Here is a 26,691-nt window from a genome sequence, read left to right as displayed (position 1 = left end):
TAGTATTCCTGGGGGAAATTTACTAAGAATCATTTTTGGGTCCCTTATCGCCTGAATGTTTTGCGCCACAAGTCTCACATTTACTAACAATCATCAAGCTTAAATTTATAAAATGTAATATAATTATGTCATTATGATTTTACCAATTAGTCATTTTTCAAGAGCAGTTATTTCCTCAGACTCTCCTTTTTGACGTTGTCTTTGTTGTCATCTTAAGATACTATTGTTACTTTGCCATTCAAGTAACACATAAGAAAAAGGAGATTTATGGTAAGAACTTACCCTTGTTAAATCTATTTCTGCGAGGTACACTGGATTCCACATGGAATAACATTGGGGTGTAGAGTAGGATCTTGATCCGAGGCACCAACAGGCTAAAAGCTTTGACTGTTCCCAAGATGTTCAGTGCCGCCTCCTCTATAACCCCGCCTTCGTGCACAGGAGCTCAGTTTCATTAACCAGTCCAATGCCGTTAGTAGCCACGTACACCACATTCTCATGACAGGAGAAGGTATCAGCGGCTAATGCATACCAACCCAAAGAAGCTAAGTGAGTCAGGGTGGGCGCCCTGTTGAACCCAGTGTACCTCACAGAAAGAGATTTAAAAAGGGTAAGTTCTTACCATAAATCTCATTTTCTGCAGCGGGGTACACTGATATTCCACAGGGAATAACATCGGAGAAGTCCTAAAGCAGTTCCTTATGGGAGGGGACACTGTAGCAGGCACAAGAACTGGAAGAGGCGGAAGTATCGAAGGCATAGAACCTTATGAATGTGTTCACTGAGACCACGTAGCTGCCTTGCACAATTTTTCTAGGGTTGCACCACGGTGGGCCGCTCAAGAAGGTCCAACAGACCGAGTAGAATGGGCTTTGATGGTAGCAGCCTTTACATAAGCATGTGCAATCACCATTCTAATCCATCTGGCCAAGGTCTGCTGGTTAGCAGGCCAGCCACGTTTGTGAAAACCAAACAGTACAAAGAGAGAATCAGACTTCCTAACGGAGGCTGTCCTGTTCACATAGATACGGAGAGCACGTACCACATCCAAAGACCGCTCTTTGGGGGATAATTTTGGAGAGACAAAGGCCGGAACCACAGTCTCCTGGTTAAGGTGGAAATAAGACACCACCTTAGGTAGATAACCAGGGCGCATTCGAAGAACCGCCCAGTCACGGTGAAAAATCAGATAGGGTGACCTACAAGACAAGGCACCCAAATCTGATACCCGTCTAGCAGAGGCAATAGCCAGCAGAAACAAGACCTTGAGGGAAAGCCACTTAAGGGCCGCAGATTCAAGAGGTTCAAACGGAGACTCTTGCAAAGCCTCCAGAACCACGACAAATCCCAAGGAGCCACAGGTGGGACATAGGAAGGTTGAATCCGTAAAACACCCTGAGTGAAGGTATGAACATCAGGCAGAGACAATTTTTCTCTGAAACCATATCGAAAAGGCAGAAATATGAACCTTGAGGGAGGCCAGTCCAGGCCTTGTTGTAGGAAGGCCAAAAGTTTGGCCGTACTAAACTTGTAAACGTCATGATTGTTAGATGCGCACCAAGCAAAGTAAGAATTCCAGACCCTATGGTAAATCCGAGCAGAAGACGGCTTACTGGCCTTCAACATAGTTTGAATGACCGCCTCAGAAAATCCTTTGACCCTCAGTACGAAAGCTTCAAGAGCCACACCGTCAAAGCCAGTTGGTCTTAATCCTGGCAACCACAAGGGCCCTGAACGAGGAGGTCTGGTTGTTGCAGAAGCAGAAGAGGACGCTCTAGCGAGAGACCCTGCAGGTCTGAGAACAAATGCTGTCTGGGCCACGCTGGAGCTATTAGAAGAAGGATTCCTCCTTCAACTTCCTCACCGCTCTGGGCAGGAGTGACACCGGAGGGAACATGTACAGCAGCCGAAAATTCCATGGAATTGCCAGTGCATCCACGAACGCCGCTTGATGATCCCTTGTTCTTGCTCCGAAGACTGGAACATTGTGATTTTGTTGAGACGCCATCAGGTCTACATATGGTAGGCCCCACTTGTCCACTAGGAGTTGAAATACTTCTGGATGAAGGCTCCACACTCTGGGGTGTACGTCCTGACGACTGAGGAAGTCCGCTTCCCAGTTGAGGACCCCCGGAATGAACACTGCCGATATAGCTGGCAGATGGCGTTCCGCCCATTGAAGAATCTTTGACACTTCCAACATTGCCATGCGGCTTCGAGTGCCGTCTTGATGATTTATGTACGGCACCGTGGTGGCGTTGTCTGACTGTACTTGAACAGGCCTTAAGAGAGTGTTGCTCCAACACCGTGCCCCAACCCCTCAGACTGGCATCCGTCAGAAGGACCCAGTTGGAGATCCGGAAGGGACGACCCCTGCTCAATCAATGGTCCTGCAGCCACCAGGACAGTGACAGATGGACCTCCAGAGATAAGGAGATAATTTGAGAGCTGATCCGGTGAGGCAGACCGTCCCACTTGGTAAGAATCAGTTTCTGCAGAGGGCTGGAATGAAATGTAGCATACTCCACCATGTTGAAAGTAGACACCATGAGGCCTAGTACTTGCATCGCCGAGTGTATTGACACACGCAGACAAGAGAGGTAGCATCGCATCTTGTTCTGAAGCTTCAGGACTTTCTCCTGTGACAAAAACAACCTCTGTTTGTGTGTGTCCAACAACGCTCCCAGATGCACCATACTCTGGGCAAGGACCAGGGATGATTTCTTCCAGTTGATGAGCCACCCGTGGGCTTGCAGAAACTGGACCATCAGATCCAAATGATGGAGAAGAACTTCTGGGGAATTGACCAGGATCAGAAGATCGTCCAGATACGGCAGGACGGATGCCCCGACGGCGGAGTGAAGCCGTCATAACTGCCATGACCTTGGTGAAAATTTGCTGAGCCGTGGTCAGATCAAACGGTAAGGCCCGGAATTGGTAATGGAGATTGCCAATAGCAAACCGCAGGTTTTGCTGATGTGACATGGCAATAGGGATATGCAGGTAAGCATCCTGTATATCCAGGGATACCATATAGTCCCCTGGTTCCAAAGCCAGGACAAGCGAAGGGTCTCTATACGAAACTTGGAGACCCTCACAAACTTGTTCAAAGATTTGAGGTTGAGAATGGGCCGGGAGGAACCATTCGGTTTGGGGACTAGGAATAGCGTTGAATAGTAACCCCTGCCCCTCTGAGCCAGAGGCACCGGTACTACCACTCCGGTGTCCAGGAGGGATTGTACCACTAAACGGAGAGTTGTTGCGTTCACCTGATCCGAAGGGATGTCCGTCAGGCAACAGCAAGGAGGGGGATGTGTCTTGAAGGATATAGCATTTTGAAGCTCCGCTCCTTACATCAAGGTACTCTGTTAGCAAATTATCTAATCAGTGCCTCTTTACCTGTTCATATCTTCACGACCATGGGGCATATTTACTAATATTCATGTTTTAGCCGTTTTTAAGGGTGTTTGAACTCGAATGGTATTGGGTGCATTTTACTGCAACTTTTTGAATCCTGATACGGTCATTTACTAAGCTGCCGAGTTTGCAACATTCGTCTTTTCCGATGTCGATGTGATTCGTAATGTCAGGCAGTGTTTTATGGGAGTGATGAGTAAAACACTGCCTGACAAAACACAAGGAATCCCGGCCGGATCTGTGAGATCCGTGCAGGGCTTCATTGTGCACCTTTAAAAAAAAAATTAAAGTGTTAAAAATCAAGAAAAAAATTTGCGTGGGGTCCCCCCTCCTAAGCACAACCAGCCTTGGGCTCTTTGAGCCGGTCCTGGTTGCAAAAATATGGGGACAAAAATTGACAAGGGTTCCCCCATATTTTAACAACCAGCACCGGGCTCTGCTCCTGGTCCTAGTGCCAAAAATATGGGGGACAAAAAGTGTAGGGGTCCCCCATATTTTTAACACCAGCCCCGGGCTCCACTAGTCAGAGAGATAATTCCACAGCCGGGGGACACTTTCATATACTGTAGGTCCCTGCGGCCCTGGCATTAAATCAATAACTAGTCACCCCTGTCCGGGGTACCCTGGAGGAGTGGGGACCCCTTAAATCAAGGGGTCCCCCCCTCCAGCCACCCAAGGGCCAGGGGTGAAGCCCGAGGCTGTCCCCCCCATCCAAGGGCTGCGGATGGGGGGCTGATAGCCATGTGTAAAAATAAGAATATTGTTTTTTTGTAGCAGTGCTACAAGTCCCAGCAAGCCTCACCCCGCAAGCTGGTACTTGGAGAACCACAAGTACCAGCATGCGGTGGAAAAATGGGCCCGCTGGTACCTGTAGTACTACTACAAAAAAATACCCTGAAAGTAAAACTTTATTACATACATGCACACCTACATTCACACATACTTACCTATGTTCGCACGAGGGTCGGTCCACTTCTCCAAGTAGAATCCATGGGGTACCTAAAAATAAAATTATATTGCCACCGCAATACTATAATAATAATAATAATAATAATAATATATAATATATAATATATAATAATATACTGCCACCGCAGGTTCCCAAGAACAAAAGCCTGCTTCAGGTACCCCAAAGTCCTCCGCATGACGGTGGACGGGAAGGCCTGGAGGTCGGCCTATGGGAGCGAGACTCAGACAGTTCAGTCATGTCTGGGTATCGTCCGGCCTGGATCCCTGGGTGGTAGATATTGTATCTCAGGGATACAGGCTGGAATTTCAAAGTCTCCCTCATCGTTTTTTCAAGTCGGGCTTACCGACTCTGTTGGAGGACAGCACAGTGCTTCAAGATGCTGCCCAAAAGCTGTTGGAGGCACAAGTCATTGTGCTGGTACCACCGCACATGCTGACAAAGGGTTATTATTCTAACCTTTTCGTGGTACCAGAACCGGATGGTTCGGTCAGGCCCATTCTGAACCTAAAATAATTGAACCCCTTTCTAAAGGAGTTCAAGTTCAAGATGGAGTCTCTCAGGGCGGTGATATCAGGTCTGGAAGAGGGGTAATTCCTGGTATCACTGGATATCAAGGATGCGTACCTTCACATTCCGATCTGGCTGCCGCATCAGGCTTATCTCCGCTTCGCATTGCTGGACTGACATTTTCAGTCCCAGGCCCTGCCATTTGGCCTCTCAACAGCACCGAGGGTGTTTACCAAGGTGATGGCAGAAATGATGATGCTACTCCGCAAGCAGGGTGTGAACATTATTCCTTATCTGAACAATCTCCTGATAAAGGCATCGTCCAGGAAGAAGCTGCTGGAGTCCATTGTTCTCACAACGTGGCTGCTTTTGAGTCACAGGTGGATTCTGAATTTTCCAAAGTCACATTTGGAACAAACCCAGAGATTGTCATTTCTGGGAATGATCCTGGATACGGAAGTGCAGCGAGTGTTTCTTCCATGGGACAAGATGTTGGTGATCCAATCCATGGTCCGGGATGTCTTGAAGCCAGCCCGGGTGTCGATACATCAATGCATTCGCCAATTGGGAAAGATGGTGGCCTCTTACGAGGCTCTCCAGTATGGGAGGTTTCATGCTCGGACCTTCCAACTGGACCTTCTGGACAAGTGGTCGGGTTCTCACCTCCATATGCATCAGATAATTCGTCTGTCACCAAGGGCAAGGATTTCACTCCTCTGGTGGCTCCAATTGCCTCACCTCCTGGAAGGCCGCAGGTTTGGGATTCAGGACTGGGTCCTGCTAACAATGGATATGAGCCCCCTGGGCTGGGGAGCAGTCAGTCAAGGGGTGACCTTCCAAGGACTGTGGTCAAGCCTGGAAACCGGCCTGCCCATCAACATTCTGGAACTAAGAGCCGTCTACAATGGTCTTCTTCAGGCGCCCCTCTTCTAAAAAAACGGACCATTCAAGTGCAGTCGGACAACGTAACAACAGTGTCTTACATAAACCGACAGGGTGGAACGAAGAGCAGAGCGGCAATGTCAGAGGTCACAAGAATACTCCTCTAGATGGAAAAGCACGCGCTGGCACTGTCAGCCCTCTTCATTCCGGGAGTAGACAACTGGGAAGCAGACTTCCTCAGCAGACACCGGGAGAGTGGGGTCTCCATCTGTAGGTGTTCAAGGAGGTAACAGCTCTTTGGGGCCTACCCCAAATAGACATGATGGCCTCTTGTCTCAACAAGAAGATTTGGCGTTATTGTTCCAGATCGAGGGACCCACAGACAGTGGCAGTGGACGCCCTGGTGTCTCTGTTGGTGTTCCAGTCAGTGTATGTGTTTCCACCTCTACCACTAATCCCAAGAATCCTAAAGCTCATAAGGAGAACAGGGGTTCATGCGATTCTCATTGCCCCAGACTGGCCAAGAAGGGCTTGGTACGCGGACCTTCTGAATCTACTGCAAGAAGAGCCGAGGCCTCTTCCTCTTCAAGAGGACCTGTTGCAGCTGGTGCTGTTCGCCTATCAAGACTTACCGTGGCTACGTTTGATGGCATGGAAGTGGAGCGACTGATTCTTGCTCGGAAGGGTATTCTGAAAGAAGTGATTCCTACCCTCATACAGGCTAGGAAAGGGGTAACATCTAAACATTACCATCGTATTTGGAAGAAATATGTCTCTTGGTGTGAGTCCAAGAAGTTTCCTGTGGTGGAATTTCAACTGGGACGTTTCCTCCTCTTCCTGCAGGCAGGAGTGGATATGGGGCTGAGTTTGGGATGTGTAAAGGTCCAGATTGCAACCCTGTCTATTTTCTTTCAGAAGCAATTGGCTTCCCTTCCTGAGGTTCAGACCTTTTTGAAGGGAGTTCTGCATATCCAACCTTCCTTTGTACCACCTACAGCGCCATGGGACCTTAAAGTGGTGTTGCAGTTTCTCCAGTCAGATTGGTTTGAACCTCTACAGGAGGTGGAGCTCAAATTTCTTACATGGAAGGCGGTCACTTTGTTGGCCTTAGCTTCTGCTAGGCGTGTCTCTGAGCTGGGGGCTTTGTCATGCAAAAGCCCTTACTTGATCTTCCATGAGGATAGTGCGGAGCTCTGGACTCATCAGCAGTTCCTTCCAAAGGTTGTGTCGGAATTTCATATCAACCAACCTATTGTGGTGCCAGAGGCCACTGACTCCTTAATTACTTTAAAGTCCTTGGATGTCATGAGGGCTCTGAAGATTTATGTGGAGAGAACCTCTCGTCACAGGAAGTTGGACTTTCTGTTTGTCCTATACGATCCCAAGAAAATTGGGTATCCTGCTACTAAGCAGTCAATTTCTCGCTGGATTAGGTTCACTATCCAGCATGCCTATTCTATGGCAGAACTGCCATGTCCAAAATCTGTTAAGGCCCACTCTACTCGTAAGGTGGGGTCTTCCTGGGCGGCGGCCCGGGGTGTCTTGACAGTACAACTTTGCTGAGCGGCAACTTTGTCGGGGTCGAACACATTTGCAAAGTTCTATAGGTTCGATACTTTGGCCTCTGATGATCTGAAGTTCGGTCAATCAGTTCTGCAGGAGCCTCTGTGCTCTCCCTCCTATTCTGGGAGCTTTGGTACATCCCCATGGTACTAATGTGGACCCCAGCATCCTCTAGGACATAAGAGAAAATAGGATTTTGGTACCTACCGGTAAATCCTTTTCTCGTAGTCCGTAGTGGATGTTGGGCACCCACCCAGTGCTTTGTTTTCCTGCTGTTGTTATTTGGTTCAGTACGACTTTGTTTAGGTGAGTACTGCATTGTTACTTGGTAAGTAATGTTTCAGCATTGCTGTATAGTTCAAGATAGTTTGTCTTGACGTGCCTGGTATGTGTGAGCTGGTATGAATCTCACCACTATCCGTGTTAAGTCCATCTCTCGAAGTATGTCGTCTCCTTGGGCACAGTTTCTAGACTGAGTCTGGTAGGAGGTGCATAAAGGGAGGAGCCATCCCACACTTTTAAACTCTTAAAGTGCCAATGGCTCCTGGTTGACCCATCTATACCCCCTGGTACTAATGTGGACCCCAGCATCCTCTTCGGACTATGAGAAAAGGATTTACCAGTAGGTACCAAAATCCTATTTTTATGAAAATGTATTGATAGTAGGTTATTAATATTATAGACAATAATTTAATCATAAAAGGAATATTGAACATTTAGCCAATTATGATTATGTAAAAATACATATTTGTAATATAAGTAAATTTATATAAAATGTTTTAGTTGTACACTATGTAGATAAAAGTGATTGGACACTGACAGCAAATAGATCAACAAAATTGTATTGACGTCATTACTTTGCAGGTCCACCATGTGCAGTGATTACTGCAGACACCCTTCTTGGCAAACTGTCCACAAGTTCCTGGACAACAGCTGGCGGTATGTTTTGCCATTCCCCCTTAAGTACAGTGAGTAACTGCTACAGGAGCACACCATTTCGCTGGTGTGGGGTGTTCCAATCACTTTGTCTACATAGTGTAACTCTGGCCTCCAACCGCCCCTCACTGGCCAGCCGATCACACGCCTTAGATGTTATATAGATTATATAAATATTCAATATATAAATGATTAAATAGATTAGATATTTTTAGAGCACTGAAATCACAGGTAGATACCTACTAAAAAATAATAAACGCAAAACTTAAATACAAATGTAAATAAGACTATCTTATGAAAATATATTGAAAGTAGGTTATTAATATCATAGGCAATAATTTAATCATAAAAGGATTATTGAACATTTAGCCAATTATGATAATGTAAAAATACATATTTGTAATATATATGTAAATTTATATAAAATGGTTTACTTATACACTATGTAGACAAAAGTGATTGGACACTGGCAGCAAATAGAGCAACAAAATTGTAAAGACATCAGTACTTTGTCGGTCCACCATATGCAATAATTACTGCAGACACCCTTCTTGGCAAAATGCCCACAAGTTCCTGGACAACAGCAGGCGGTATGTTTTGCCTTTTCCCCTTAAATACAGTGACTAACTGTGACATCGAAGAAGGTTGACTCGGTCTAGAACACACCCGTCACTCCAATTCGTCCCAAAGGTTAACACACTTCAATTTGTCCCAAAGGTTATCAGTGGGGTTAAGATCTGGACTCTGAGCTGGTCAGTCCATCTGGGTTACCCAGAATTCTCTGTATACCAGTCCAGCATCACCCTGGAAACATGACATCGTGCAGCCTACGACGATCCCCTTTTGAAACTCGGCCCCTTCCGTCAAGGCAATCCGTAAGCAAATTATCTAATTATGGCCTCTCTACCCATTCATATCTTCATGAGCATGTGTCTACTAAAGGAGATCACCATTTCACTTGCTCTGTGTGTGTGTGTGTGTGTGTGTGTGTGTGTGGGGCTTCCTATCAGTTTTGTCTACATAGTGTAGTTCTGGTCTCCAACCGCCCCTCACTAGCCAGCCAATCACACACCTTAGATGTTATAGGTTATGTACATGTTCAGTATATAAATGATTAAATAGGTTAGATGTTTTTATAGCACTGAAATCATATGTTGATACCTACTAAAAAAATTAAACAATTAAATACAAATGTAAATAAGACTAACTTATTTTATGAAAATGTATTGATAGTAGGTTATTAATATTATAGGCAATCATTTGATCATAAAAGAATTATTGAACAGTTAGCCAATTATGATAATGTAAAAATATATATTTGTAATGTGTATGTAAATTGATATAAAATGTTTTATTTGTACACTATGTAGAAAAAAGTGGACACTGACATCAAATCGATAAACAAGATTTTATTGATGTTAGTACTTTGTAGGCCCACCTTGTCCAGTGATTACTGCAGACACCCTTCTTGGTAAACTGTCTGCAAGTTCCTGGACAACAGCAGGCGGTATGCTTTGTCATTCCCTCTTAAGTACAGTGACTAACTGTGACACTGAAGAAGGTTGAATCTGTCTAGAATGCACCCGACGCTTTAGTTCTTCCCAAAGGTTATCAGTGGGGTTAAGATCTGGACTCTGAGATGGTCAGTCCATCCGCGTTACTGAATTTTCTGTATACCAGTCCAGTGTCATCTGGAAACATGACATCGTGCAGCCTACGACGATTCCCTTTTCAAACTAATCTCCACCCATCAAGGCATTTTGTTAGCATATTATCTAATCAGTGCCTCTCTACCCGTACATATCTTCATGAACATGTGTCTACTAAAGGAGAACACCATTTCACCTGTGCTGTGTGTGTGTGTGTGTGTGTGTGTGTGTGGGTGGGTGGGTGGGTGGGGGGGGTGTTCCTATCAGTTTTGTCTACATAGTGTAGCTCTGGCCTCCAACCGCCTCTCCTAGCCAGCCAATCACATGCATTAGATGTTATAGGTTAAATACATATTCAATATATAAATCATTTTAAGATTAAATATTAAATTTGATTAGATAATGTTATAGCAATTAAATAATATGAACATACCTACAGTACTATAATTAACAGAATAAAACTTTATAAATACAAATGTAAATATAACTATTCTCAAATGTATAAAAGGTTACATTTAAAAATACAAATATAAATATAACTATTCTTACAAAATGTATAAAAGTTGAATTTAAAAATACAAATATAAATGACTATTCTTTCAAAATGTATAAAAGTTGAATTTAAAAATACAAATGTAAATATGACTTCTTAAAAAAGTTATAAAAGGTTGAATTTAAAAATAAATGTACAATTTTGCTCATAAGTTTACATACCCTAGCAGAATTTGTGATTTTCTGGCCATTTGTCAGAGAATATGAATGATAACTCACAAACTTTTCTTTCACTCATGGTTAGTGGTTGGGTGAAGCCATTTATGGTCAAACAACTGTGTTTACTCTTTTTAAATCATAATGACAACAGAAACTACCCAAATGACCCTGATCAAAAGTTTACATACCCCAGTTCTTAATACCGTGTATTGCCCCCTTTAACATTAATGACAGCTTGAAGTCTTTTGTGGTAGTTGTGGATGAGGCTCTTTATTTTCTCAGATGGTAAAGCTGCCCATTCTTCTTGGCAAAAAGCCTCCAGTTCCTGTAAATTCTTGGGCTGTCTTGCATGAACAGCACGTTTGAGATCTCCCCAGAGTGGCTCAATGATATTGAGGTCAGGAGACTGAGATGGCCTCTCCAGAACCTTCACTTTATTTTGCTGTAGCCAATGACAGGTCGACTTGGCCTTGTGTTTTGGGTCATTGTCGTGTTGGAACGTCCAAGTACATCCCATGCGCAGCTTCCGAGCTGATGAGTGCAAATTTTCCTCCAGTATTTTCTGATAACATGCTGCATTCATCTTGCCATCAATTTTGACCAAGTTTCCAGTGCCTTTGTAGTTCACACATCCCCAAAACATCAGCGGTCCACCTCCGTGTTTCACAGTAGGAATGGTGTACCTTTCATCATAGGCCTTGTTGACTCCTCTCCAAATGTAACGTTTATGGTTGTGGCCAAAAAGTTCAATTTTGGTCTCATCACTCCAAATGACTTTGTTCCAGAAGATTTGAGGCTTGTCTCTGTGTTGTTTGGAGTATTGTAAGTGGGATGCTTTTTAGCATTTGCGTAGTAATGGCTTTCTTCTGGCGACTCTACCATGCAGCCCATTTTTCTTCAAATGCCTACTTATTGTGCATCTTGAAACAACCACGCCACTTTTTTTTCAGAGAGTCCTGTATTTCAGCTGAAGTTATTTGTGGATTTTTGTTTGCATCCCGAACAATTTTCCTGGCAGTTGTGGCTGAAATTTTTGTTGGTCTACCTGACCGTGATTTGGTTTCTACAGAATCCCTAATTTTCCACTTCTTAATTAGAGTTTGAACACTGCTGATTGGCATTCTCAATTGCTTGGATATCTTTTTATATCCCTTTCCTGTTTTATACAGTTCAATTACCTTTTCCTGCAGATCCTTTGGCAATTCTTTTGCTTTCCCCATGACTCAGAATCCAGACACGTCAGTGCAGCACTGGATGAAAGATGTAAGGGTCTTTCAGGAGTCCAGAAACTCACTGACCTTTTATAGACACACACTGATTACAAGCAAACAGATCACAGGTGAGGATGGTTACCTTTAGTGGCCATTCAAACCCGTTTGTGTCAACTTGTGTGCATGTTATCAGGCCAAAATCTCCAGGGTATGTAAACCTTTGATCAGGGTCATTTGGGTAGTTTCTTTGCTCATTGTAAGAGAGCTTGTATTTCAAAGTGTAGCTTGGATTTGTAAGTGTATGTGAGTTGGAATCAGCAGAAGGTGAGTTCTGATTATTCTCTGTCTATCCATATAGGGATAGATATTGTGGGAGAAAGGTAATCTGAATCTGATTGTTTGTATCTGTACTGTTTTTTTTGTTTGTATCTCTACTGTGTTTCTTTTTGGAGGGAAAAAAAAGTGTGAAGAGAAAGCCAGAGGGAGGGGGTTGAATCAGGTGTGAGTAATCAGGAGGAGGAGGGTCTGACTAAAACAGCTGGCTGAGCCTATATCAGGGGCGGATCCAGAAGAAAATGATAGGGGGGCACGATGGAAGTGGCAAGTACATTTGGGTGTGGCTTCGGTGCATGTGAGGTGGCGCTTCTTATACAATGCCCACAGTTGTAGCGCTCATTATGCAATGTCCACTGTACTGGTAGTGCCCCTTATATAGACCCCATAGTAGTGGTGCCCCTTATGCAATGCCCGTATTGCCCCCAGTAGTAATGTTGCCTGTAGTAATGCCCCTAGTCATTATGCCCCCAGTGGTAATGCCCCTGCAGTTATGACTCCAGTAGTTTACCCCCCCTTTAGTTTAGCCTGCCAGTGGTAATGCCCCCACTAGTTTAGCCACCAGTAGTAAAGCCCCCTGTAGTTTGCCCCATTGTAGTTTAGCCCCTGTAGTTATGCCCCCCTTATAGTTTAGCCTCCAGTAGTAATGCCCCCAGTAGTTTGGCCCCTGTAGTTATCCCCCAGTAGTTTGGCCCCTGTAGTTATGCCCCCAGTAGTTTGGCCCCCCTGTAGTTTAGCCCCCAAGTAGTAATGCCCCTGTAGTTAAGCCGCCAGTAGTAATGCCCTCCTGTAGTATGCCCCCTGTTTTTAGCACCTTTGTAGTTGGCCCCCAGTAATAATGGCCCCCAGTAGTTTGCCCCCAGTAGATGCCCCCCAGTAATGATGTCCTCCAGTAGTTTGCCCCAATAGTAATGCCCCCTAGGACTTTGCCCCAATAGATGACCCCCCAGTAGTAATGCCCCCAGTAGCTACCCCCCAGTAATAATGCCCCCAGTAGCTGCCCCCAATAGATGACCCCCCAGTAGATGCCCCCAGTAATAATGCCCCCAGTAGATGGCCCCCAGTAAAAATGTCCCCCAGTAGCTGCCCCCAATAGATGACCCCCCAGTAGTAATGCCCCCAGTAGATGCCCCCCAGTAATAATGCCCCCAGTAAAAATGTCCCTCATTAGGTGCCCCCAATAATAATGCCCCCAGTAGGTGCCTCCCAGTAATAATGCCCCCAGTAGATGGCCCCCAGTAAAAATGTCCCCCAGTAGCTGCCCCCAATAGATGACCCCCCAGTAGTGATGCCCCCAGATATAATGCCCCCAGTAGATGTCCCCCAGTAATAATGCCCCCAGTAGATGGCCCCCAGTAAAAATGTCCCTCATTAGGTGCCCCCAATAGATGACCCCCCAGTAGTAATGCCCCCAGTAGGTGCCCCCAGTAATAATGCCCCCAGTTGATGGCCCCCAGTAAAAATGTCCCCCAGTAGCTGCCCCCAATAGATGACCCCCCAGTACTGATGCCCCCAGTAGATGCCCCCAGATATAATGCCCCCAGTAGTAATGCCCCCCCAGTAGTAATGCCCCTTGTTGATGCCACCACAGTAGTAATGTCCCCCTGTAGTTTGCCCCCAGTAGATGCCCCCGCTGCATTAAGGAAGAAAAAAAACATACTTACCGAGCCCCGTTCCCATGCTGCTGCAGTCCTCCTCCCTGGGCGTCCGCTCCTCAGTAAGCACTATGAGAGAGACGTCATGACTGATGTCTCTCCCATAGCGCACAGTGACAGCGCCGGAAGCCGGAGCTCAGTACTGAGCTCCTGCCTCCGGCTGCCGCTGTGCAGGGAGACGGGCGACCGCTGGTAACACAATCTCAGCGGGCGCCCGTCATCTCCCTGTGCGGCGCCGGGGGAGAACGGGGGGGTCGCAGGGGGAGAACGGAGGACGGAGGCCACAAATGACAGGGGGGGCACGGGCCCGAGTGCCCCCCCCCCTGGATCCGCCACTGGCCTATATAATCAGTGATTAGACTCATTGGAGCTTGCTCATTGTAAGGGAACTTGTATTTCAAAGTGTAGCTTGGATTTGTAAGTGTATGTGAGTTGAAATCAGCAGAAGTTGAGTTAGAATACAGAAAAAGGTGAACACTGGGTGGACTTCTCAGTCAGGCGCCATCTTTTTTCTCGTGACAAATTGCACCTGAATGAGGAAGGGGCTGCGGTGCTGGGGGTAGGATGGTTAGTAGGTTGGAGGAGCTTTTAAACTAGGAGCCTGGGGGGAGGGTTTAGCTAGAAACTATGGGTCATGCAGCGAGTATAGTAGGGATGGTGGTAAAGAGATAAATGGGGGTGGAGAAGTGGGAGGGAAAGTGCAACCGGTAAGGGTATTTACATGGGTTCTATTAAGGGTGTTAAGAAAGGTATTACTAAAGCATTAAATAACAATTATGTGTCATCATTACAGACTATAGAAAATGTTGTACGGGACTTAAGGGAAAATACTTATGTCAGGGCGGTGATTTTAGATGGGAACATTGGGTTGACCAAAGAGAAAAGTAAGATGGGCAATACTAAGTCCGGTGGGGTTGGAAAGGGAGTGAGAAGGACAGTCTGTATCAGTAACTCTATGGATGCACTAGTTAACCAGGATGGGAATTCTTTAGGAAAACAAACAAATAAAGGAACCGATAAACTAAAATGTATGCTTGCAAACGCAAGAAGTCTAGCAGGTAAAATGGGGGAATTGGAATTGTTAGCATCAAAGGCTGAGTATGACATTATAGGTATTACGGAAACATGATGGGATGACTCTCACGACTGGGTTGCTAACTTGGAGGGGTATTCTCTTTTTAGGAGGGACAGGGCTAACAAAAGAGGAGGAGGTTTATGTCTTTATGTTAAACCATCACTTAAACCATACCTAAAGGAGGTTATCTATGAGGAGACTGGTGATAATGTGGAGTCACTATGGGTAGAAATCTCAAGTGGGGGAATAGATGCAAAAACACTAGTCATAGGCATATGCTACAAACAGCCAGATATTAGCATACATGAGGAAGAACAACTATTGCAGCAAATCAAAACGGCTGCGGGATTGGGGGCATCCTTGTCATTGGGGATTTTAATTACCCGGATATAAATTGGAGTAACGATTCATGTGCTAATGCGAGGGGCAGCAGGTTCTTAAATATGATTAGGGATCACTACTTGTCTCAATTAGTCGAGGACCCAACTAGGGGTAAAACTACCCTGGATCTATTCATTACTAATAATGTGGACATTATATCAAACACTAAAGTTGGGGAGATTTTGGGTAACAGTGATCGCTATATGATCACATTCGACATCAGTTTCAGGAAACATAGCTACAGGGGTTCCACCAAAACTTTTAACTTTAGGAAGGCTAATTTCAGTATGCTTAGATGTGCACTTAACGACATAGAGTGGGAGATTCTGTTTAATAACAAGAACACTTCGTAAATGTGGGATGTTTTAAAAGGGTTGCTGGATAGCAATATTCATAACTTTTTTTCCCATGGGCAGTAAACGCAGGAGTATTAAACTCAAACCGATGTGGCTTAACAAGAAGGTTAAGGCAGAAATGGATAAAAAAAGTGGGCTTTCAAAGCATTTAAATCTAATGGAAAGGAGGAGTCTTTCAAGTATTACAAGGAGTGTAATAAGAAACGCAAAAAAGCAATAAGAGCAGCTAAAATGGAGAACGAAAAACAAATCGCTATAGAGAGTAAAACCAATCCTAAAAAGTTTTTTAAATACATAAACGGTAAAAGGTTAAAAAAAGGAGACTATAGGTCCATTAAAAGATGAATTAGGAGAATTGATAAATGATGACGAAATAAAAGCGGAAATACTGAACAAATTCTTTTCATCAGTATTCACCAGTGAAGAACTGATGGTGGGAGTAGAGCATAACAATTGTGACAGTAATGATTCATGGTTAGATACTTGTTTAAGCAAAGAAGTAGTCCGGGAGAGACTAAGCAAAATTAAGATTAATAAATCACCTGGTCCTGATGGACTTCACCCAAGGGTTCTTATGGAGCTTAGTTCACAACTAGCACAACCCCTATACTTGATTTTCAATAGTTCAATTAGATCAGGCATGGTACCGAAGGATTGGCATATAGCTGAGGTAGTGCCATTATTTAAAAAGGGATCCAAAAATCTTCTGGGAAACTACAGACCAGTTAGTTTAACATCTATAGTGGGGAAAATATTGGAAGGAATTCTAAGGGACATCATACAGGAGTATCTAAAGTCCACTAGGATTATTAGCAAGAACCAGCATGGGTTTATGAGGGACAGGTCATGTCAGACTAACTTAATTAGCTTAAACGAGGAAGTGAGCAATAATCTTGATCAAGGAAAAGCAGTGGATGTGGTTTTCTTAGATTTTGCAAATGCCTTCGATACAGTTCCTCATAGGAGACTGATGATCAAATTAAAGGAGATTGGCCTAGGAAAAACTATTTGCACATGGATAAGCAGCTGGTTGGATAGTAGGGTACAGCAAGTAGTGGTCAATGGGAAGTCCTTAACCTGGTCCCCAGTAGTCAGCGGAATACCACAAGGGTCCGTACTCGGACCACTACTGTTCAACATATTTATCAATGACCTAGAAATAGGCCTGGAAAGCACAGTGTCAATCTTTGCAGATGATACTAAACTGTGTAAGGTAATTAGTTCAGAATTGGATGTGGAGTCCATGCAGAATGATCTATCTAAACTTGAACTCGGGGCATCTAAATGGAAAATGAGGTTCAATAGAGACAAATCCAAGGTTATGCATTTTGGGACTAAAAACAAACTTGCACCCTACATATTAAATGGGGAACGCCTAGGGGAAACAGAGTTGGAAAAAGATTTGGGGGTATTCATTGATAATAGGCTTATTAACCGTACACAATGTCAAAACACAGTAAAGAAGGCAAGTAAGGTGCTAGCTTGCATAAAAAGGGAAATTGAGACAAGGGACTCGGATGTAATCATGCCGCTGTATAAGGCATTGGTACGTCCGCACCTGGAATATTGTGTTCAGTTTTGGGCACCATTGTATAAAAAATACATCAGTGAACTCAAAAGTGTTCAAAGGCAAGCTACTAAATTGATTAAAGGCCTAGAAGGACTGGACTATAAGGAAAGACTTACTAGGCTGAATATGTATACACTAGAGATGAGCGGATTCGGTTTTACTCGGTTTTACTCGGTTCTCAAAACCGAATCTTATTGGCTCACGGATGTCACGTGTTTTGGATAGCCAATAAGATTCGGTTTTGAGAACCGAGTAAAACCGAGTAAAACCGAATCCGCTCATCTCTAGTATACACTAGAAAAGAGGCGCCTAAGAGGAGATATTATTAATATCTTCAAATATGTAAAGAGGAATTATTTATTAAAAGAACACAGTTTAAGACATGTGGGCACTCGCTGCGACTGGAGGAGAGAAATTTCCGAACGCAACGGAGGAAGGGGTTCTTCACTGTTAGGGCAATCAGGATGTGGAATTCCCTGCCAGGGAAGGTGGTAATGGCAGACTCTGTAATTGGATTTAAAATAGGAATGGATACATTTCTGAATGAAAAAGCTATCCAAGGTTATAATACTTAAAATATCACGTGGTTAATCCGGGGGTAACATGAGGTATAGTAGTTAACTAGTCATAAAACATTATTTAGCAAGTATGTAGAATCATCACAACTTAAAACAGGTTGAACACGATGGGCAATTTACCTCTATTCAACCTCAAATACTATGTTACTCTGTTACTATATTATGATTTAAAAAGATTAAACACAGTTGTTTGACAATAAATGGCATCCCCCAACCACTAACCACGAGTGAAAGAAAAATTTGTTGTCCAGAAAATCACAAATTCTGCTAAGGTATGTAAACTTATGAGCACAACTGTAAGTATGACTTAAAAAAAAATTATGAAATGTTGAATTCAAAAATATAAATGTAAATGAGACTATTATGAAATTTATAAAACGTTGAATTTAAAAACTCTAAAATCTTAAACAATGTAAAAACTTACCTAACATTACTTAACCAAATAAGAGTTAAGAGAGGATGTTACTATGTCTCAGTCTCCAGCACTTATTGGGCATTGGAGAACATACTCTACAGTAGGTGTTTAATAAGGGGCGATGGTCTGCCACCTTATGTAATTTGGGCTGGCGGTGGGGCCAGGTGTTCTTCTGGCGGCTGGAAGTTGTTCTGCGGCTACTGATGGAAGGGAGGGCTGCAGCTCCTGTGTGTTTATCCCTCCAGCGCCTGGGGAGATGGTGGTTCCTTCATTCCTTTGTGCAGGTAGAAGACAGTCAGACACATATGACATAAAATAAGTGAGGAACAATCTCCTAGACACATAAGATAACTAAGCTCTATCTGTAGCTAGAGATGCATAAAAAGGCTCATATTATTTTCTGCCTGTGTGACAAATTAATTTTTTCCTCCAGTGGCGGCATCACCAATTACAGCAGTGGCACTGTTGCTGTATTGCACATTGCCATGGTTGTGGTCCTGATTACTCCCAATGATGTAAGATCTTTTGTAGATTTTATATTTTGTGATACATCAGAAATTAATTAAGAAGTAATTGATCTCTTGTATTAAATATTAATAGTGGCAGAAATGGGTGTTTAATAGCCAGTGTGAGATATCATTATGGAGTTTTGCCAATTTTAGACATACCTAGTTTTATTTTGATTACCCCTTTCACACACCCTCACACAGTTACATATGCTCATTTTCATGTTGTTATGACACACATGAATAAGAATATTTTGGTAGTAAAAGCCCAGTGTATGGTCACATAGCATAACATCCTGTCCATTACCAATGAAAGGATTTAGCCCATCCCTACCATGATCCCCATAATGTAATGACAGGTTACTGTATGACAAGCAGTTAATTATATTCTTATACGTTGCATTTCAGTTCTGTGCACTTACTTTGCAGGGCATGAATGGGTCCTGCAAGTCTTCTAACTTCTCCCAGTCAATACCCGCAAAGAATGGATGTTCACGGATCTCACCATTCCCTCCCAGACGCTTCTCAGGGTCATCACACAGGAGCTGAAAAGAGGAACGTGAGTTAAAGTTTCAGTTTGGCATTTTGATTCCTTATACCACATATTCGGAAGAAATATTATTCAGACATATGTTTTTAGTGGAAAAGAAGAATAACATTATTTTACCCTCATCAGAGGATGTGTATCTAGTTTAGGATAGATCCAGGGTAGAATACACGACTGGTCAAAAGTTTAGAGCACCATCATTTTTCCAGTTTGTATTGAAATTCCTGCAGGTTAATGTCTCAGTATACTCTGAAATTAGCGCATACATCAAATAAACTATTGGAGATAAAAAGAAAATCAGAGAATCATTTTGTTTAACCAAAATGTAATCTAAATGTGTCACTCATCAGTGTAGCCACCATTTATATATATATATATATATATATATATATATACACATATATATATATACATATATATATATATAAATAAAGGGTACCTTACGGCGCTGTGAGGTAATGTACTTAGCTGCACCTTAGAAGAAACCTCCTGTTAGATAAGGTTAAAAATAGAGATGAAGGAATGAAATTTGAGTGCGCTGTGTATGATTGTACTGTTGATCACATCAATCCAATTGATATAACAGCAATTAGGAGACTCAATTCTTAGAATTTATTGCATAAAACAAGTTTTTTTTACAGGGTGTATTTTGGTTTGTTTGGTATGTATCTGAATATAGGGTTGTTTGGTATGTATCTGAATACACCCTTATTTCTAGAAATCAATTAATCAATGTAAAAAATATAAGTTCTAGTTACGGCCCATTCGACCAACTAAGTGTGATTAATCCTTCTTTATACATATACTGTAGGTCAATAGACCCTATCTCCATCGTTATGGATTCCTTTTAATTGTGGAATCATGCTAGTAAGTCTTCCTATATAATCACTTGGTATTTACAATCCTCCTCCCACTCCTCATTTTAATTCTAAGTGACCTGCCACAGAATATCCTAATTTTTATGTATATTATTTTATCCATTAGGTTTCTATACCTTTCTTATTGATAAACACAGTGAGGTCTATGTCCCTTCAGGATATTTCAAAAACATTTGGCATTTGGTATGAATATGTTTATTTAAACACAAATTATAGCTAGATGGCTAATATTGCCACTCAGTTTAAATATATATTTTATTGTTTAGCAGTAGTTCCAGTTTCCTGGGGGGCACTCTCCTTTAAACATCATCACACGAATTTTCTTAATCCATAATAGGCTTTATTCGGTCTCACAATTGGCTTTATTAAGTCGACGTTTCGGCTCTATCAATAGAGCCTTTATCAAGACAAGCCTTGCAAACAATTTTATAATCAAGTGGTCATAACCTATACAAATAACAAATACATGAAATGAATAAATACAATCAGTCTCACGGGCCCAATCAGAGAATCACCATAGTTGTGCCATCCATATAGTCCATAAAGGAAGAAAGTGTGTCCAACAGTAATAGTACCAACAGGTAGGGGGTGTCCAATGGAAACATCTCTCTTTTATAAAGGGTTATCCAGTGCAAAGAGTATCTATTCACCCAACCACAGTGTGCCGCCAGAAGTCATATCAGTATTCACATTAACATTGAGGCGTACTTACTAAAATGAGTATAACTCAACAGAACAACACTGAGGGTGGATTCTCGGTCACTCCAGCATCTTAACCTGTTAATGAAACAACAAGTGCTCTATAGCAATTTCCTAATGACGTACGAAAATATTGCCAAAAGTCACCTATATCAAATGGTGATTTCCACTTACTTCATATAAATAGGGAAAATATCCTGGATAACTATCCATATAGAGACACCTTGGTCAATAAACCTCTGCAGAAAAGAGTAAAGTGGGGTATGCCATAAGACAAATATCCCATCTTAATCAAAGAAAGACCTCAATCCTCATAAAAAAGGTCTGTTATACACCATAATGTCTCTTACCCCCGGAGGTCACAAATCCACGTCCATTCAGTGTGGCTGCCTATGGACCAATGCACACAGCATGCCTTATAACCATATTCAACCGGAAGTGCCATCGCCCCCACAGTGTTAACACTTCACCTCGTATTTCCACTTTGTGTAACTTTCAAAGTCCTCAATAATCTCCGCTGTACCCGCCGTCATCTCTTCACACTGTACAATATCTTCAAACTCACCAAAGACTGAAGGAAGACACGTTTCGCGGCCAGTCCAGACGGCGTGCGTGTCACCACCCGGAAGTCAGGCACCGGGTGCGTTCCACAGCCCGGAAGTCATATGCAAAGGGGTATCAGATGATCCGACCTTCCCCCAACAACGGGGGCCGCTGCCTAGCAACAAAACGCCGAAACCATATAATTCACAAAACAGGGCGTGGCTGCTCACAGGATCCAAATTGTCAAGACATTCCCAGAACGGAACAACCAGAGTAAACAACAACCCCTCTGTGCCTCTTTCACGTGTCAAAAAGACATATAACCATTACATAGTAACAATACAGGTTTTCATATGGTCACAACACCCATACTTGGTTCAGTCAATGGATGATCGGGTCACACTTTTAGTCAAAATATGTAAATTCAGTCCCATTGAGTCTAGACGATATCAGGATTAGGGGATCTATCACTTCAATCTAAGTGGTAGGAAATAGATATATATCAATCATAGAAGGTGTATCTGATCAGGCCCATGAGAAAAGACTAACAAACAAACAATTAAAACAAAGTATAATACTATTTTAAATACATTAAACATATATAAAAAACTACTACAGTATTCTGTATCAGGATACACCAATCATAATCATGTAAAGTAATGTGTCCATGTCTGAATATCATAGAAAGAGAATGAAATGGACAATTTTTTTTTTATATATAGACATGTGTCACACCCTACAAGAAAATATTCATGGTGTTGTATTCATTAAGTCCCCTCGGGGCAACAGTATCGAGCCTGTTGATCCAAAAGCTCTCTTTCTTTTTTAAAGCTAATGTCCTATCACCCCCATTTGGCAGGGGTGGGATCCAGTCAATAAGCATACATCTAAGATTCGACACCTGGTGTTTATTATCAAAAAAATGCCTCGCCACAGGTTTATCAGAAGCCCCAGTTTGGATAGCAGCGCGTATTGTGGTCCTGTGGTTCGCCATCCGGTCTCTAAAACATCTAGATGTAAGTCCCACATAATATAGGCCACACGGGCAAATTAAACAATAGATCACATGATCTAATTTGCAATGTAGATGGTACTTAATTTTGATATTTTTCCCTGTATGCGGGTGTGTAAAGCTGTTTCCAGTACTCATGGCCCTACAGGTAGTACAATTCCCACAAGAGAAACAACCTGGCCTTAAGCTCATCATTTGGGAAGTATTCAATCGCTCATCAGGGACCAATGTTGGGCGCATAAGTAATTGTTTCAAATTAGCCCCACCTCCATAGGCCATCATAGGAGGCCCAACGTGAGTAAATGGCAATGTGGGGTCTGTCGCTACAATTGGCCAATGCTTGCGTAGAATCTTATTGGTTTCTGATGCATGGCTGTCATATCTGGTAGTATAAATCATTGTATTGATAATCTTCCGATTTTTAGGAGCCTTACGCGTATATATATTACGTGCCTTGCGCATACATCTCCCCAACGTGCGTGTGGTATAACCACGCTGTCTGAATCTACATAACATTTCTTCCAGTTGAGCCTCTCTAGCCATATCATCAGTGTTATTTCTCATAACACGAAGTAGCTGAGAGACAGGCAAATTGTCTTTTAAGGCAGGTGGATGGAAACTGCTTGTGAGTAATGTAGTATTCCTATCCGTGGGTTTCCTAAAGAGAGTAGTTGTAAACTCTCCCTTTGCATGTCCAATGGTGATATCCAAAAAGTTGACATGCTCTGCCGAAATCTCGTAGGTAAACTTAATCGGACTATCTAAATTGTTCACCTGATCTATCATATCCACAAAGGACTCACGGGTGCCCAACCATACCACAAATACGTCGTCTATGAACCTTTTATAGATCTTAATATTCTGTCCGAATTCTGACAGTATATGCCTATGTTCAAATACCGTCATGTACATATTCGCGTATGAAGGTGCAAGATTCGACCCCATCGCAGTTCCTGAAACCTGGTAATAATACTCGTTCTTATACTGGAAATGATTGAGTCCTAATACAAGATTAGTTAACTCTAATATATATTCAGTAGGTATTCCCTCAGTGGGTTCAAGAGCAATAAGTTCTCTCAGTGCTCCCAGGCCTTCAGTGTGGGGTATCACGGTGTACAAAGATTGTACATCCATAGTTGCGAGTAGTATATTATCAGGAAGGTCCTGATAGGTTTTCAGATGTTCCAAAAAGTCACTTGTATCGCGAATATAGCTTGGACTCTTAATAACATACGGCTGTAATAGGGAATCGATAAACTGAGCTATAGGCTGTAACAGTGATCCTTCGGCTGCTATTATCGGCCGACCCGGTGGGTTTCTTAAGGATTTGTGTATTTTGGGCAATGTATAAATTATTGGGCAACTAGGTTTGTCAACCGTCATATATTCATACAGGTCAGTATCTATCCATCGATTATCATGGCCTCTTTTGAGACAAGCATCAATTTGACTTTTAACATATGTCAAAGGATTAATCCTAACTTTTCTATATGTTAATTCATCCCTAATTTGACGATTGATCTCTAAATCATAGTCCACCCAGTCCTGTACGACAACAGCTCCACCCTTATCTGCTGGGCGGATCACTAAATTGGAATTCGAGCGTAACTTTTGAAGAGCTCGTCGCTCATCAGCTGGTAGGTTGTCGTACAGCCTGGGTGGCTTGATCGAACGGGTATCCTTAGCGACCATTCTAAGAAACGTTTTTAGGCTAGAATTTGTAGACGGAGGATCAAATCTAGATGGTTTCTTAAATCGCGTTCTAGATTGAACGCAGTCTTTACCTGCAAAATGTTCTCTAAGACGTAAATTTCTGCCAAATCTATATTGATCAATAGTGGTTTCAAATGGTTTATGTGGAAAAATGGTATAAAGGACAGACCCCGGGCTAATAGGCGTATTTCTGCTTGATCTAATACCGTAGAGGAAAGATTAAACACAGAGCTCAAGTCCGGTTCCTGCGACCCTGTCTTTTTGCCACCGCCCCTCCTCGTGTACGTGCGGTGCCTTTTGAGGTACCTACAGGGGGTGTGGTCCTGGAATCGGTTCCTGAATCTAAAAAACGTTGGTCACTAGTTTTGTTGTCTGAGAGATCAGTCTCTGAATTAGAAACAGTGGAACCCTGATCTCTGGAATAATATTGACGTCGCTGCTGTCTGTATGGTCGCGACTGTCTATCAGCAAACGATTGGTTACTATTACCAAGTAACCAACGATACACTGTATGTGTCTGATAGTCTGTTGTTACTGTAGTCAATTTCTTCCTTTTAAAGGAAGTAAGTTCCTTACGATAGGAATCGATTTGAGTTTGTAGTCTATCAAGCCAACTAGAGTTTTTGTCCTCCCTTAAAAGAGGTATGGACGTGATCTCAAGTTGTTCTAACTCGCCTTTTACCTTTTTTAGCTCATTGCTAGCCTCCTCGACTACTAGCACAAGCAGATCAAGGGAACACTTATTTAAAATCCCGCACCATTTGGTGCAAAACACTGGATTACTACGACCCAAAGTTGGGATGTTGTTAATCCTAAACCCTCGGGGAATTAATTTACGACGATGATATTCCGACAAGAATTGGCCGTGTAGTTGAAGGTCGACCTCATGTCGTTTAAGTTTTAGCAACCTGTAGAAGACATCCGCTGATGTCTCCGCAGGTAATGCCTCAAAATCCACTCTGTCGAATAAAACCTTCTCAATCTCATCATCAGTAAACGAAATGGTCCCTTGTTCTGCTTGTGCTAGAAGTCCCTCATCAAACAGACATGTTGCTCCATGGGCCATAATCAATTTCAATCAAAATAACATAAACATAAAATCCTGATACTGAAAGTCTCTAGATTGACATTATACATTCACATATACGTATAAACCGGTGAACATAAGTGACGGGTGTCAGGAAGAGAAAGACAGTAATTTACTGGCAGTCCATAATATCCATGGAAGTCCTGCACTCACGTCCGTAAATCATCAACTATGGGGTGCGCCCAGTAGAATCCACAGAATCCCTGTAGATCAACATATGTAGCAGTAGTTCCAGTTTCCTGGGGGGCACTCTCCTTTAAACATCATCACACGAATTTTCTTAATCCATAATAGGCTTTATTCGGTCTCACAATTGGCTTTATTAAGTCGACGTTTCGGCTCTATCAATAGAGCCTTTATCAAGACAAGCCTTGCAAACAATTTTATAATCAAGTGGTCATAACCTATACATATAACAAATACATGAAATGAATAAATACAATCAGTCTCACGGGCCCAATCAGAGAATCACCATAGTTGTGCCATCCATATAGTCCATAAAGGAAGAAAGTGTGTCCAACAGTAATAGTACCAACAGGTAGGGGGTGTCCAATGGAAACATCTCTCTTTTATAAAGGGGTATCCAGTGCAAAGAGTATCTATTCACCCAACCACAGTGTGCCGCCAGAAGTCGTATCAGTATTCACATTAACATTGAGGCGTACTTACTAAAATGAGTATAACTCAACAGAACAACACTGAGGGTGGATTCTCGGTCACTCCAGCATCTTAACCTGTTAATGAAACAACAAGTGCTCTATAGCAATTTCCTAATGACGTACGAAAATATTGCCAAAAGTCACCTATATCAAATGGTGATTTCCACTTACTTCATATAAATAGGGAAAATATCCTGGATAACTATCCATATAGAGACACCTTGGTCAATAAACCTCTGCAGAAAAGAGTAAAGTGGGGTATGCCATAAGACAAATATCCCATCTTAATCAAAGAAAGACCTCAATCCTCATAAAAAAGGTCTGTTATACACCATAGTGTCTCTTACCCCCGGAGGTCACAAATCCACGTCCATTCAGTGTGGCTGCCTATGGACCAATGCACACAGCATGCCTTATAACCATATTCAACCGGAAGTGCCATCGCCCCCACAGTGTTAACACTTCACCTCGTATTTCCACTTTGTGTAACTTTCAAAGTCCTCAATAATCTCCGCTGTACCCGCCGTCATCTCTCCACACTGTACAATATCTTCAAACTCACCAAAGACTGAAGGAAGACACGTTTCGCGGCCAGTCCGGACGGCGTGCGTGTCACCACCCGGAAGTCAGGCACCGGGTGCGTTCCACAGCCCGGAAGTCATACGCAAAGGGGTATCAGATGATCCGACCTTCCCCCAACAACGGGGGCCCCTGCCTAGCAACAAAACGCCGAAACCATATAATTCACAAAACAGGGCGTGGCTGCTCACGGGATCCAAATTGTCAAGACATTCCCAGAACGGAACAACCAGAGTAAACAACAACCCCTCTGTGCCTC

The sequence above is a fragment of the Pseudophryne corroboree genome, chromosome 11, assembly GCF_028390025.1.
Source record: "Pseudophryne corroboree isolate aPseCor3 chromosome 11, aPseCor3.hap2, whole genome shotgun sequence".
Taxonomy (NCBI): domain Eukaryota; kingdom Metazoa; phylum Chordata; class Amphibia; order Anura; family Myobatrachidae; genus Pseudophryne; species Pseudophryne corroboree.
This window is presented reverse-complemented; position numbering follows the sequence as displayed.